This window comes from Erpetoichthys calabaricus, chromosome 7 (genome assembly GCF_900747795.2).
Source record: "Erpetoichthys calabaricus chromosome 7, fErpCal1.3, whole genome shotgun sequence".
NCBI classification, from domain to species: domain Eukaryota; kingdom Metazoa; phylum Chordata; class Cladistia; order Polypteriformes; family Polypteridae; genus Erpetoichthys; species Erpetoichthys calabaricus.
This window is the reverse complement of record NC_041400.2, coordinates 159,894,513-159,910,815: the sequence shown is the minus strand read 5'-3', so window position 1 is coordinate 159,910,815 and position 16,303 is coordinate 159,894,513. Positions and strand designations below refer to the sequence as shown.

The window sequence follows — 16,303 nt, the reverse complement described above, 5'->3', positions numbered from 1 at the left end:
TCATTCTACCAACCCATTAGTTTGGGGATGATAGACCGAGGTTTTAAGATGTTTAATTTGCAGTAATCCAGCAACTTCCCTGAATGTCTCCGATGTGAAGGGAGTTCCTTGGTCTGTTAATACCTCTTTGGGAATCCCAACACGAGCAAAAATCCCTACTAATTTCCGTGCGATTATTTTAGAGGTTGCTGAGCGCAGGGGAACAGCTTCCGGAAATCGTGTGGCATAATCCATCATAACCAAAATATATTTATGACCACGCATTGAGGGCTCTAAGGGTCCCACGAGATCCACTCCGACCCTTTCAAATGGGACGACAATCAGGGGTAGAAGAATAAGAGGAGCGTGGTCCCTCCTAGGAATCTGACAAATCTGACATTCAGGACATGAAGTACAGAAACGTCTGACCTCCTCGTTTATTCCTGGCCAATAAAATCTGAACTGAATTCGTTGTAATGTTTTCTCGGTCCCCAAATGGGCTCCTAGGAGATGAGCATGTGCTAACTCCCACACTTGCCAACGATAAGTGCGTGGAATTAGCAGCAACACTCTTCTCTCTTCCCTCACGCTCTGCCACACGGTACAATAAATAATTTTTAATTACAAAGTAGGGCATTCATGGTGGAGGATCTAAGGACATTTGTCCATTTACTGAAACCACCAAAATTTACTGTTTTTTCCTATTTCCAAGCAGAGACTTCAAAAGGAGGACGGGTAGGCTAGGAATAAGACACACAAACCTGTTGGGTTTGGCGAGAGGACCGTTCTGACCTGTCCAATTTGCAGACCGCCCAGTGTCGCTCGACTACCTCAATGAGGTTGTCCATAGAGGTTACCTCTTGTTTGCAGACTTGCTGGGCGAGTTGTTTGGGGAGAGCATTAATGAAGGTTTCACATGTTAGTAACTCGGCCATACGCTGGGCACTATTTACATCTGGCTTTAGCCAACGGCCCACTTTGCCCCATACCTCAAAGACTTGGGTACGGACAGATCGTTCAGGATCAAACCTCTCCTCTTGCCATTCCCTCGCCTGCTGTGCCGCAGATACACTGGAGCGCTTGTAAACCTCCTTTTTAAGTATTTCGTATTTAGTGGCCTGCTCCTCAGTAAGGTCATAATAAGCTCTCTGCGCTTCTCCCTTCAGATAGGGTGCCAGAATGTAAGCCCACTCTGCCTGCGTCCAACCATTACGTTTAGCGGTTCTTTCAAAAATTAAAAAATATGATTCTACATTATCCCCCAAAGTCAAATGAGTTAACTGAGGTGGAATAGACCGCGAAGTTTCCGCTCTTACCGCCGCCACCTCCTGGGCTTTTGTATTTTCACTTGCTGCAAATCCGTCATCATGGTGGTAAGGATTCAGGCATTCAGGTCTTGTTCCTCTGACATCCTGGAACAATTATATCCTGCCGACTACGCCAATTGTGATAAATTAAAATTGACAACACGTCAAAAAGTGTTGGGGAATTGCCCCATATATTGTTTGGGTAGTTCTTGGCCAAAAACTAATTGAAATAATTCAAACATTTGACAGACAACAGTGCCGACATGATCGTTTATATAAGAAAATGGCTACAGGAAATGAGTTGGCAGGAAGTTAGAGGGTAACGGAAGTGATGTCATTTGGGAGGGACGGAAGTGACGTCATCATTGAGGGACCGGAAGTGACATCATCTGGATTGGCCAGAAGTGACGTCATCATCAAGGGATTGGAAGTGACGTCACATGGATTGACCGGAAGTGGCATAATCGTCGTGGGGATGTCATCTCGGAAGAAGTGGTTGTTTTGGAACCATTTTCAAATACCAGAAATGTTGTTAGTGAGTGTGGATTGTTATTGTTTTTCCTCTTTGGTTCTGTAAATTTAGAGAGAGATATATCAGTACCCAAATTCAACCCTTCGTTGGACAAAATATCGCTCACCTCCGGGCTTTTTGACTGGCTCCTAAGCGCACATATGTGACAATGGTTAAAAGTGAGTTTATTAAATTGGGATGTGGGTAGTTCTTTTGGAGTACCCCATCACAAAATGTTTTATAGAAAACACAAGAGCGAAATTAAAAGCAACCAGATAGCAGCCATCATGAATGGCCAGGGACCTTGCCCGTCCGGGACGCCATCACACCGGAAGGAGCAGGGGAGGGGATGTGGCTGGAACATTACCTCCCCCGAACGCAAGGTGGCAGCCACTATAGCAGTGATAGCAGTGCCTCTGACTCCCGCAGGGCTCCATGGGAGTTGGAGTTTAAAACAGCCCTGTTGGGGTCCATGTGCACCACCAGGGGGTGCTGCAGCAGACACTGAGCCCTGGAGCACAGCACTTCTGCCACACCCTGAAATGCTGCCAGAGGTTCATCACTGAGCACCTGGAGCACTTCTGGGTGCCTTATATAAGGGGACAGCAGTCACTACTCGGTGAGCCAGAGTTGGGAGGAGGACAACGAAGCTTGCCGAGGAGAGCGGTGGAGAAAGAAAAGAAAAGAACAGAGAGAAAAATAAAGAAGAAGAAAAGAAAGAAAGTAAAGTAAAAAAAGAGTGTGTTTATGCTTGTTTGGACACTGAAATTGTAAATAAACCTCACGTGTGCCTTGTGGACTTGTGCCTCCTGTGTCTGTGTGTCGGGTTATAGCTCTCTCAATTGGCCACACAGCTAACAATCTGGATCACTCTTGGATTGATGTTTAATTTTCACTTTTTTCTTTTGTCAATAATTTTCTTGTGGTATTTTCACAATGTGCATTTTGTATTCCACCTTGTCTTTACATTTCCTTCTATCTGTACATTTTCTCAATCCATACTATTACAGGACTTGGTCATGCAGACCCTTGCATTCACTGTTTCTAGGCCAGGTTAGAAACACCAGTTAACCTAATACACACGTGTCTTATGGATGTGGTTCTAAATGTGTGATGAAGCAAAGGTAACTGTTATGCCACAATGCTAAACCACCAACCTTCTATATTGAATGTATGCATTAATACACCCATATTGTGGTTGTCTTGGGTAACCAAAGGCTAACAATTACACCTTTCAAAGCAGTATTGAAAATGTTCCATGTGTTTTACACGTTAAAAGGTTAATTGCAAAGGAGAGCCTCTGTACACGTGACATATTGTATATGGTTACCCAGAATATGTCGCAGTACAATTTTCTGTTGTCAGAAATTTATTAGAATTGTTAAAATATACTCATAGTATAACTTGATGCATTTTCTACACACTTCATTTTTCTACAAACAGTAAGAAACAAGAGCAGGTATCTCCTTTTTGTACTACTCTGAATCCTGCACTCACAGGCTGTATTATCATGGGAATGATGCAATTCACCAAGTTCACTATTGAACTGAACTTTCTTCACAACCTAAACATAATACACACACAGATAATCCACACAAGTGCTGATTATGAGTGATGCCTACACTGCCAGTCATGCCTCAGTACTCCATATAGGGACACACTAACCTTGGCATGAACAACACATGAATGTCCCTGGGACACAAGAACACAGATACACCTCGATTAAAGTCACTTATCAACCAATAATGTGTTAACTCTCACTGCGCTATAAACTATATTGGGATGTCTCCCTCGGCCTACTAACCCTGTGGAAAAGAATTGGAAATCTCCCTAACAGCAGATGCCCTGTATTTACTTTATAACTTCAATAACTCAAGAGGTGCAAGAAATGTAACTGCAAAGTCATATTTATTAATAATAGAACAAGAGCAGCAAAAAGAAAATATAATAGAAAATATAAATTGATAGTCTGAATGTATAGTCCTTAATAAAAATGCATTCTTGCGTTAAACTCAAAAAGCTTACTGATGAGAAGCAGCAAAAGAAACACGACAAAAGAGAGTGTCCACCCTGCTTGGCAGTTTGTTTAAATTCAGTAGTCAGGCCAGTGCATGGACAACAACTTCAGTGTTCGGTTAGTGGAACTCATTCTGATGTATCAAGGTCAATAGTGTCTTTCATCCGCTCATTGGTTTCTGGTTGATGGGATGATAGAGAGACTCCAAGCTTCTCCATTTGCTTAAATTTATGCTGGCCTCTTCATGGACCTCTCAGATCAACGGGACATTGTAGAGCATTTCCCCTGATGCAGATTTCATACCCTTTGACCAGTTAAGACCTGTTTAGGTATAACGCAATCCCCCAGGCAGGCCTTGGCCAGAACTAATCCGCTTTGTCCCTGCATGTAAGCCACCTACATATAAAACTCAGTTTCTGCTTATTTTGAATTGGTATTTTAATGAGTTTTCTCCAGTTCTCTTTACTTGTAGGTCATAAACAGCCTGGCATTCTAAACTAAGATTATATACTTAGAAAGACAAGAAAGAAATAAGGCATAGATATATAACAGCTTTAATCTGTGTAAAAGAGTCTCAAAGAGTTAATTTATAGTTCATCACAGTCTGTCTGAGCAAAAACCTTGTAATTGAGGCAGATTGCAGCTTGCTTTTTTAATATAGTGTCTGTGGTTCCAAAGTTATGATTTTATCCCTCCAGAGCACAGGCACATCTTCACATAATGGTGACATGTTGTATGTTGATCAGACAAGCAAGTAAGAATTTCATTGTACTCTGTACATGTGACAATATCATTACTACTTCTATTCTCTTAATAACCTATTTATAAATCCAAAATCATTAAACACAGATGGCATTTTGAGGTGGAATTTTTTTAAACCCTGTAAATGTTCATTCCTGATCGCTTCACTGCTACAACAAAACCAATAACAGTTCATTTTTTAAAACACACATCAATGCATAACACCATTTTTAATGCCACCTGCAAATGCAACAGGAAACTTAATGTGCCACTGCAGTGGCATGAAAACATTTCAAATTAACAACAGATTATGTTGCAGGCATTTCCTGTTAATTAGGACTGGACCATTGAAAGTGCTGCAAAGGCTTTTGGGAAACACTCTTAGCAAAGAGTAAAAGAGTTTGGAAAAGCAGTTTATAAATACATACAGTAGACCATCTTTTTACCCAGGATAGTGAATTATCTTTTTTACTCTTGTGGAAGTTCAGCCAACAATCACAGGCAGACAGACACCAGATGTCCAAAAACACACACATTTATTGTCCTTCTTGCCTTTACACCACCACACAATGCTTTAAACAACCACAAACTGCTCACAGTCCTTTCTCAAATCTTCTGTAGCCTTTACTTCTCTCCTCGCAAGCTCTGTCCTCTTCCTCCTGACTCCGGCTCATCTATTGGAGTGAGGTGGCCCCTTTTATAGTTCACCCGGACGTGCTCCAGGTGCTCTGTAATGATCTTCTGGAAGCACTTCCGGGTGTGGCAGAAGTGCTGCAGTCCAAGGCTCTGTAGTCATCCAGGCCACCCGGTAGTGGCCATGGGCCCCAACAGGGTTGAGCTTTTAAGCTCTGATCCCGTGGCCCAGAAGCAGACCAGGAGGATGCCCTCTCAACATCAGAGAGAGTGATTTGTAAGAGTTGACACTTAAAAAGATATGCTTCCTAATACACAAAACACAAGTGATCAGGCTCAGTTGTATTGTATGTCTTCCTCTAAAACTATACAAAAGGGCTGCAAATAAAATCTTAACTTTTTCATGAGTTCTACAGAGTTGCAACACCTACTTTTTAGACATTTCAGAAGCACAATAATAGATAATTTGATTAAGTCTTGTAAAATGAAAATTTTGAATTCTTATATTGTGGTCTGTTGACTAAGACAAGACAAAGTGGTTACATCTTACCTGAGTGCTAAAGTAGCCCAGTGGTTTACTCTGCTCCCTTACAATTCCAAGAGTCTGTATTCAAATCCTGGCCTGGTGATTGTTTTTGTCGAGCTGACACATCCACCCTTCGTCTATGTGGTTTTTTTTTAGTTATGTTTTGCTACCTAATATTTTGGTTTATACTGTGCATACTCTAGTGAACACTTTTGCCATTTCTATTAGTCAAGACTGAAAAATGGCAAGAAGGATTCATTTTTTTTTTTAGGATCTGGAAATGAAGGACAGTTTATATAGGAAAAAAGAAAAAAGAACTGTACGTAAATAGTCAAGGGTCAGGTTACAAAATAAATGAGAGAAAAAGAGCATCATACTTTGAAACAAAACCAAAATGTTAAGTTCAAAAAACAAATCCATTAAATACAAACATTAAATTATTACGCTTTCTCTCTCTACAGTGTTAAATTCATTATTTTATTTAGCAAATCAAAAGCTTGGATGCTGGACTGTGTGTTTTTTTATAATGTTGCTGTGATGATGTCATAGCCACATGACTAACAATGGATGCCGTACCCTACAGCAATATAACAGCATAATGAAAGCGACCAAATCATCAGAGTGATGTGGTGATCATATTGACCTAATCTATATATATAAAATGCTAAGATCTGTCTGTCTGTCTGTCTGATTCCTTACGAAGTATTAGTGTTAGAACCTTGATCTTGGTCTTGCTTGAAAGTTTATGATGAGATATGTGCTGGTAAAAAAAAAAACGGAGGTAGCAGCAGCTTCAACAAACTGACCTGAACTTGACAGTTTCTCATGGCAAAGTGAAAGGCAAACAAAGTGACATGGCAGAAAGAAAAAGGAGACCAATTTGCATTTGCAAGTCCAAGTAAGAACAGTCAGACAAGATGCTGACACACACGCATAAGCAAAAAGTTATCCTGAACATAGCTTGATACGTTTTTAGGTTATGGCAACCTGGTGGCCACTGTACTGGTGGGCAGAAGAGCTTATTATAATTAAAACAAGGCTCACACAAGCCCACCTTTTGATAACCCCCTAGGATATGGTACATACGTATCCAGAATTCAGAATCAAGAGTAAGTATTACGGTTATTCAAACATGATGAAGAATTCTGTAACAAAAGAAGACTGGTGACATCTCAGCATCAAGAACTTCACAGAAGGTGCTTAAAGAATAAGTTTTTTTTTTTCAAGTCAATGTTAGTTCATCAAAATCATGATATATAATAATTTGCAACATTAAATTGAGTTTTAACATGAAGCGTATTTTTATAAATGTTAACAATTCCTTGTCTCTTCTTGCAGTTTACAATGGCACTTATGGATACATGTGTTCATAGGTGAATGAAAAATTCTTAGAACTTACCAAATATGTCAATTTTTCAAGGCAAAAATGTTACTGGGTATTGATCCACATCTTGAGATTGCATACATATCATGTAACAGCATATCCATGTCATTTTAAGAAGGAAAAAAAACCACAAAGCTAAACTTTTTTGGGGCATTCAGCCATTTTAAAAGGAGTCTGTGCTCTTTACACCGCCACTTGTGTTCTCCTTCCGCTTCGTTCAGGGCCAAGGGTGTGGATTCTCCTTGGTAAGTCATCACCAAGTGCCGCTACTGACAGTGAATGTTGATTCCCTGGTGTAAATTGTGGTCTTTGTTCTGTAGACAACTAGGCAATAATACCTAAAAAGGCACACTTACAATCACTTTTATTCTTTTGTTATAGGGAAGCTTCCACTGTGCAGCAACATGGCTTCCTACCTCACTCTGCTCACACAGAGTCAGGAGCAACCTGCATGCCACTCTTTTGCCAAGCTGTTCATCGGCAGCTACTCATAAATCGGCATTTTTCTACCAAACAGGGTGGCAATTTATAGGTTCAGCAAGTGCTGTCTCTGCCGTATTTGCCCCCCAGTCCTCTGCTGCTGCCATTACTGCTTCCAGAACTCCTTTTATGCTTTGCAGGGAGCACAGAGTTGTCATTCCTGCCTCAAAGAACCAGGGTCTGCATGAGTTTAGCATGTCCTCCCCATGCATTTACAGACTGAATGTTATTTGTACAAAGAACAATGAAATTCTTATGTGCTCTTTTCACTATGATGACAGTCAGTGTGAATCTTAATTTGACAGAATGTAATAAATGAAATGTAAGCACTGTTTAAGAAAAAATAATCACGATGTGTAAATGCATTTGTATGTTATTACAAGCCATGGTAGAACATAACTATTGAAAAAATGGAATTGCAGAGACAACAGTAGAATTATCAGCAGAATATAACTTGGCACTCTGGGCTTTTCAGGATGTCATAATTCCATCTACAAAAGTGGCTGTGATCGGAGAAGTGTAAAGGAAATGTATTCGTACGTCAAGAAAGATAGTTCCAAAAATCTGTGATGAAATAATAATTTCTAGTTTCCTTTTCTTATCATAAGGATGTCTCATGAACATGGAAGGCATATTTTCTTAAATCAAAACCTTTGCTCCTTCAACGTGAAAGTATTCGGCAAGTTTTAAGGATATTTTACTCACCTATTTAAAATTTATAAAATACGCTTCACTTCAGAACTTCCAAATTAATACCACGATTGTGAAGAAACAACTTTGACTTGAAAAATACCCAACTTATCCTTGAAGACAGACCAACTGAGCAGCAAGCAGAAGCAATGGCTCATAGGCATGCAAGACAAAATTGAGGATATAGCATGCAAGAACGAGAACAAGAGAGAAATGCATGCTGACAAATGAGCACTATTTAGGAAAGTTACAACACCAATGTGATCACTATGAAGATGTCTTGTTTCAGGGGGAAAACGACAGAATGTGTTGCCAAAATGGAAAAGTTCAGCTTGCTCTATATGAACCACCTTTATTTAAGAACTATAGGTCCTCATGTTTCACTAGTGTTAAACAGAAATATATTACTAAATAACAAAATTAAATAGTAAGACACATTTGTAATGCCACCACAGATTGATGTTCAGGTGATGTATCTTTACAGAAGAATAATAGCAGTAGAAAAGAAACACGAGGTCATGTAGTGCCTTTTATACCTTCAGCTGAAAATATTAGATATTTTTACGTAAATGTTTTTGTTTAGAAATTTTGATTTTCCACCTATTCGTAGCTTAATAACTCCAGGTAATTTCTACATGTCTGTTTAGATTTTAGAACAGCACTGAGCTGCAGTTGTTAATGCTATTATCGGAGAGCAAATCTGAATCCCTGGCCCATTCACTGTTTCTTAAGAGTCTGCATGCTTTCCATATGTCTATGTGGGTTTTTGCCAAGGTACTCCTGTCTACTTACTACATGTAAAAGACGTGCATGTTGGATTAATTGTTCACTCTAAGTTTCCTGGGGAATGTGTGTAAGAGTGTGTCCTTTGGTTTACTGACGCCATATTCAGTGCTGGAGACTTGCCATTTTCCCAGTGCTGATAATAAAGGTCTTAATTTCTGCCATTCTGAATTGTGCAAAGCTGGTTTAATAATGGATGGATGAATCAAAGTAAAAATAAGTCAATGTCATGATTTTAAGAGGACTGTTAAACTGCAGTTTTGATCCATGACATCAAAAAAGATCTATTTTATATTATACCTGCTATTAATATTACAGCATGTAGTCTGAAATGATGCATCAGAAAACTGGCTTATGTGAAATAACAGAAAAATATTGAACTGTATATAGCGCACAGTTGAAGACACTCTTTATGATTGAAATGTCAATGAAAAGAGCTAAAGCTGTGAATGCTGGCAATGATGAGAAGCTACTCTCCTATGGAGATTCTAGGTGGTTAGAAATACAGAAGATCATTAAAATACCACCATGCCACATGTTCAGAGCGTAGAGATGGTCTCTCTTTCTCTCTTAGTTTTCAGAGGGTGTTTGACTGGGAAGGATTTCAGAGTTTTCTGGCTCTTTAAATGCATCTCACAATTATAGTTGTACAGTGTATACTGCAGTAGTACAAATCAGCCACTAACATTTTTAATCTGTGAGGACATTCTTTATTTTGGCACTACTTTTGTATTGAAATTGCTTCTCATCCTGCCTATGTAGAGGGAAATCAAGAAAAGCGATGTATAGTACATATGTTGGCCTGGGGTCATAAGTTCCTATCTAGTCATATTTTGTTCTGTTATGGTTAGTTACGTAGCAACACGTTTTACACATGTCTATTAAATGCATCATGAGTATTTCTTGCACCTTGTCTTGAAGTCAGTACCTGTGTTCATAATTTAAAAGTCCCTATGACTGATTTATTGCAGTAGTAATAGTAGTAGTGGCAGCACGGTGGTGCAGTGGTAGTGCTGCTGCCTCGCAGTAAGGAGACCTGGGTTTCCTCTGGGTGCTCCGGTTTCCTCCCGCAGTCCAAAGACATGCAAGTTAGGTGCATTGGCGATCCTAAATTGTCCCTTGTGTGTGCTTGGTGTGTGTGTGTGTGTCCTGCGGTGGGTTGGCGCCCTGTCTGGGATTGGTTCCTGCCTTGCACCCTGTGTTGGCTGGAATTGGCTCCAGCAGACCCCCGTGACCCTGTGTTAGGATATAGCGGGTTGGACTGACTGACTATTATGTATGCAATGTTTTCAGTTAGTATACTGTGCCTATAAAAGGTATTCACCCCCTTGGACGTTTTCACATTTATTTTTATAGAACATTGAAACACAGTGGATTCAGTTTGTCTTATTGACACTGATCAACAGAAAAATTCTCTTTAAACTCTCAGTGATAAAAGATCTTTGTAACGTGGTCTAAATTAATTAAAAATATAAAACATAAAATAATTGATCTCATAAGTATTCACACCTTTCAAGTCAGTATTTAGTTGATGTACCTCTGGCAGCCATGCCAGCCTCGAGTCTGTGAGCACACATCTCTTTGTCAGCTCTACACATGCCAGTTCTTTCCCATTCTTATTTTCAAATCTGCTCAAGCTCTGTAAGGTTTAATGGAGTGAACAGCCTTTTTCAAGTCCATCCAGCAAATTCTCAGTTGGATTGAGTTCTGGACTTAAACTCAGACACTCCAGTACTTATTGTAATATTTTTATACAAGTAATATTGTTGTTAAGCTGTGTAGCTTTGACTTTATCTTTGGGTTTGTTGTCTTGCTGGAAAACACGTCTTGTCCCAAGACGCATGTTTCTTGCAGACTGCAAATGTTTTTCCTTTAGAATTTTCCCCATATATTGCTCTATTCATTTTCCCCTTTACCATCTGCAGTGAGGCCTCCTCACTACTTAATGCTGCAACCAGAATGCATCCACAGTGGGGATGGTGTGTTTTTGATAATTTGCAGTGATGGCCTTACACCAAATATGGTGTTTTGTCTAATGTCCAAAAAGCTAATGTTTGGTCTCATTTGACCACAGAACATTCCTTGGGCCTGTTATATATGTGTGCTATGTCATAATTGAATTAAGGGTTCGATTATGCAGCCATTTGCTATAGGTCTGCATTTGTGAGATGAGAGTTTGATTTCTTTGGACTGAGGAGTTCTTGAAGGATTTAAAAAAAGAGTTTGGTGTTGCACATAAAGGCTGTCAGTGTCTCTCTTTCAGACGTAATAGAGCTGACTTTCTAATGCCATACTCTTACCATTTCTTCTTGATTGATTTTATTGGACTACATGGGATATTTTCTCATATCTACCCCTGACATCTGCTATTTAATCACTGTTCAATGGAGTTTGTTGCCTCCCACATAAGGTGTATTTCTAATACATTCAACTGAAACTTCTTCACTACAAACAGGAGATCTCCATTTAACTTCTAAAACCAAATGACTGGACCAGTGATGATTTAGATGTGTCATATTATAGATTTTGAATTCTTATTTGATCATGACTTTGTCTTTTTCTAATGATTAGTGTTAAAAAAGCAAAGTTACAGTAAACCCACAATGATTCAATAATAAAATGTGAAAACTTCCATTGGGGTGAATATGATTTACAAGCACTATATATAATTTATGAGTCTCTTTTTAGTAAAATAGAGACATTGCTATTGACTAGCAAAGCTGTGCAAAGGAAGGAAGTATCTCATTATTGACTAATTTTGGTTCAAATAGATATGCTTAACATTAACAATGTATTAAATAGCCATCTGTGAAACAGGATATCCTGTGATTCTGTACTGCTTGTTAGATTTTTATTTTTTATCACCACACTAATATACACTACATATCTGGGGAGTCTTAAGCATGAGTAATTTCATTCCTTGTGAGAAGTTTCACTAGTAAAACTTCTCAGTTTAGGGGTAACAGAAAAAACCTGGAGATTATTTATTTGAGCGGCAGATCAGCCACTTGACAATTTACATCTGGAAATGCTAATCTTACATTTCCTGTTTCCATATGAAATGTATAAAATAATATTCCAAAAATATCCCAGAGAATTTCAACATGCCACAGAGTCAATTATCATAGTCCCAATACTATATTTAAACTTCTATTCAATATCCAATTTTCTTATCATCAATTTAAATTTGGCATGAAGCTATTCTTTTCAAGACCTACTTCATAGTGTTATTCTAATCTTAATACATAGGTTTCATATATTTGTCCAGGTCAGGGTCACAGAGTATTAGATCTAGCAGATAAGAATTCACCCTTGAGAAGAACCAAGTCCATTGCAGGACACATAATCACTGCTACACACAGATACTTTCTCACACTGTGAAAAGTTAAAAGCATCAGCTCAGTTGACATCATGCTAGACTGTGGGAAATAGCCAGAGCTATGGGAGGAAATCCATGTAAACACTGTGAAACATCCAATTCGCAGATTAAGCATTCTAGTCTGGATCTAAAGCATGACTGGCGTCTATCATGTTGCCATGGTATACTTTGAATAAAACAAAGAAAGTGTAAAATTAAAAATAAAAAAATATATGTCAAAAATACAGGTGGTGGATTACCTAGGCTTAAACAGTTCACACTTTCAGCCAATATAATTGCAACAAAGATAACAATATGTCATCTTTGACCACAGTACATACAGACCTCAATAATGGTAGGGGAGGAACTGAAACTTATGTGGGAGGTTGAAAAGTACCAGGTAGACACAGTCAGTCTCATCTCTGTGCACGGGAGAGGTATGGGGTATTCACAGGCCCCAGGCTGGGTGCAATACAGTTGAATATCTTTCACTGGACAAGAGGGCTCCCCCTATGTAACTTTAAGACTCAGAGATGAACATTTTGGTTGCTGCCTATATATATATAAATATATATATTTAGTCTTACTAGACGACTTTAAGTCTCATGTAAGGAGTGATTAAGATTATAGTATAGTATTCATGGATTGTCCATAACAAAGGCAGCTCATAAGTGTACCTGATACCAAGGTACTTGAGTCCAAAAAATTAATAGTTTAACTTTGTTGTTGGGTTGTTGATCTGTGGAATTTGTTCTGGGCACTAGCATGAAGGGAGATACTGAGATTTCAGCTAAACTAGATTCAGTAAACTGGTTCAGGTGGAATAAGTGCCCATTGAACTGACCTGGAAGACCCAAATGATTAAAAAGAACAAGCTGGGAATGACTAGGAAATATCTCTGTTAAGAAAACTCGTCTCCAGAGAAGATTCTATCTAATACATCTTACGACAGATCAAACAGGCAAAGTCCCAGTGAACACTGTTTAAGATCTCAATAGTTGAGACAGCTGACAATAGCTATAAATAAAAGATTGTTGGTACCCATCATGGCGGTAGCCCTAGAACCCATTGGTGGACACGTGGCAATGAAAGTTGTCAAGCTGAAGAAGAAGGCCTTTCATTGAATTTTAACAACAGAGTCTCTAGATATGACAAGGAGTTAACATCTGGTCAAAATGAAGTTGGGTGCAGCAGTGGCAAAAACAAAAGTCAGTAGGTTGGTGGAATTTGATGACACAATGCAGAAAGACTTTTGGGCAGCGTCCAAGAAGTTGTGGTAATCTTCTTGACAACTTATTAAAGATAAGCTGTAAGTTGGCCAGGCTGCTCCCGGCAAGATTGGGGAACTATTCCCTTCAGCTGTGGGGTAAAAAGGAACACTTTGAGGAACCCATACATTCAGTGTATTTGCAGTCGAAGAATATAATGTATCTCTATTGGTGAGGTTCTTATGGCAGTTAAAAGGCTCTGATGTGTGTTGACTAATGTACTCCTTCGCTATTACATGAAAGGTGTGGAGAGTACCTAGGGACTGGCAGACAAGGGTGGTGGTCCCTATCTTTAAGAAGAAGCAAAAATGATTGTGGGTGAAGTCTGTGTCAGGTATTGAAACAGAGACTCTGTCTGATAATTCAGAAAGATTCAGGAAGAGTAAGGTGCAATCATTTCGTGACCATGAAGCAGTGGACCAACTTTTCATTCTAGCACAAATACTTAAGGATGGGTCCTAGGACCCACTGCTTCATGCCATTCAGTCCCTGAAAGTTGTGTTTACATATGTGGTATTAAGTCAAGGCTGTTTAGTATGGGTGTTGGGCTCCACCAAGACTGCATCTTGATTTTTAAGGACAGAATAAAAAGGGTTATATTCATTTTGGAAACATAAGAGTTGCATCTGTGCTGTTTGCAGATAGTTTTATCCTCCTGGACTCATCAAAGTGTGCTGTCCTGTGTGCACTGGAATGAGTTGAAGTTGAATGTGATGTGACTGTGAGGAGAATTATCAATCCCGCATCTGAGGTCAAAGTGTTCTTCCCTGTTTCCAGTAGGTAAGGGATGAGTAGTTGCCCCAAGAAGTTCATGTATCGTGAATTGTTGTTCATGGGATTGTCCAATTAATTGGTGTAGCAAAAGCAGTTTTACAAAAGTTGTACCATATGTTGGTGGTGAAGCAGGAGTTAAATCCACAGACTAAACTGTTGACTTTCTGGTCAGTCTACATTGCCATCCTCACCAATTGTACCAAACTCTTGGTAGTCATTGAAAGAATGAGAATTTTAAGCAGCTGAAATTTGGACAGGGTTTCTGCCCTGACTCTTCATGACAGCGTGAAAAGTGCAGCAATAAGAAGGACTTCAGAGAAGAACCGCTGATTCTCTGGTTCAAGAGGAGTCAGTACAGGTGGTTTTGGTCTGCAGCTAAGAAGCTACCTGAACACTTGCCATGGTGAGTGTACAAAACATAGGATACTGGTAGAAGACTAATTGTCAGACTCAGGACATATTGGAGGGATTACATCCATTGATTGTATTGGAATTGTCTGTGAGTTCCCATGGAAGGTTTGAAGAAACCTGCAGGGAAGCCAGGTCAGCCTAGCTCAACTTCAAAACCTACCAAGAAAAGAAAAGTGTGATGATCAATGGTAGCACCAGATGAGAACTAAATATCCTGGTTCCCCATATTAATAGATATTGGGTCACTTAGTAATCAATCAGGAAGCATGACAGAGTTTCAGAATAAAACTCTTGCCTCTTCTACTGTTTTTCAGAAAAAAATATTTCTTTAAGAGTTGGTCAGTGGTCACATCTGAAACAAGCACCCCCACCTTAACTCAAACAAAGAAGTAGCAGATCTCATTATGAGGATACACGCAACGACGTCATTGTTGCCATGATGAGTGTTCCTACAACATACTACAGATCAATTGAATGGTTTTAAAGCCAGAAACTGTCTATTTAAAAAAAAAATAGCTTCTGACTACATAATGTAATGAGACAAGGCCTTTTTCAACATAGATTATCTGTAATAGGATGGCTCTTAGGGTCTGGGAGCTATCTGTCATGCATCAGTCTTGAGAATAAAATGTAGATGGGAATTAGAGAGAGCCAGAGACAAGATGTTCTTATATTTTTCAGGCATACACACACTACCTGAAGAATGCCTCTTTTTTCACAGCCTCAAGTAAATACCTAATCATTGCACACACGAACACACACACACACACAATCTCATAATAATTCAAAATACACTTTCATATTAAAACTTTATCTTTAATTTTAAAGCTTGAAATAAGCAGTTGTTCAGAAACAGGAATGCAGCCCATCAGAATAGGGGTCTCTTATGTGACAGCATATTTAACAGCAGAAACAGATTCTTTGCAAATTTTTTTTATCTATCGCTAAGTTCTTGATACTTTATCTGTGTCAAAGTGAATCAGAAGATGAATACAGAAGTGAATACAGTTAATCAGAGAAATACAAAATCATTATATTGTGAAGACAGTGCAGACATAAAGTTGTTTTAGTGTAACGCACAGTAAATACTTAGTACATATTTGTTTGCTCTGCGCTTAGAGAACACTTACATAATTCCCTTCCTCTTACATTCATTTCTAGATAAGTGAGACTTGCTCTTTTTTATTTTTTTTTACCTTTACAGTTAACATACCTCGAGTGAGCTTGTATAAAAAAACAGCTTGTGTGTGCGTGGCTCACTCAGCATATGCCTAACTTCTATTGATGACCTGTTTTGTTGGCAGGAGTGGCTGTCAAATTAGTAAAAAAGGAAAATATATAAAATGTACAACTTGAAGTGACCCCTCTCAAAGTACATTTGAAACAGCAAGATAATCCATAGTTTAAGTTGCACAGAATGTTTCTCTGTTTAAGACACAGG

General features: G+C 39.0%; 1 protein-coding gene across 1 annotated transcript in view; it reads left to right on the top strand.

The window, feature by feature from the left end:
• The window catches only part of itga1 (integrin, alpha 1), a 209,114-nt gene that overhangs the window by 11,782 nt on the left and 181,029 nt on the right, over positions 1–16,303 (top strand).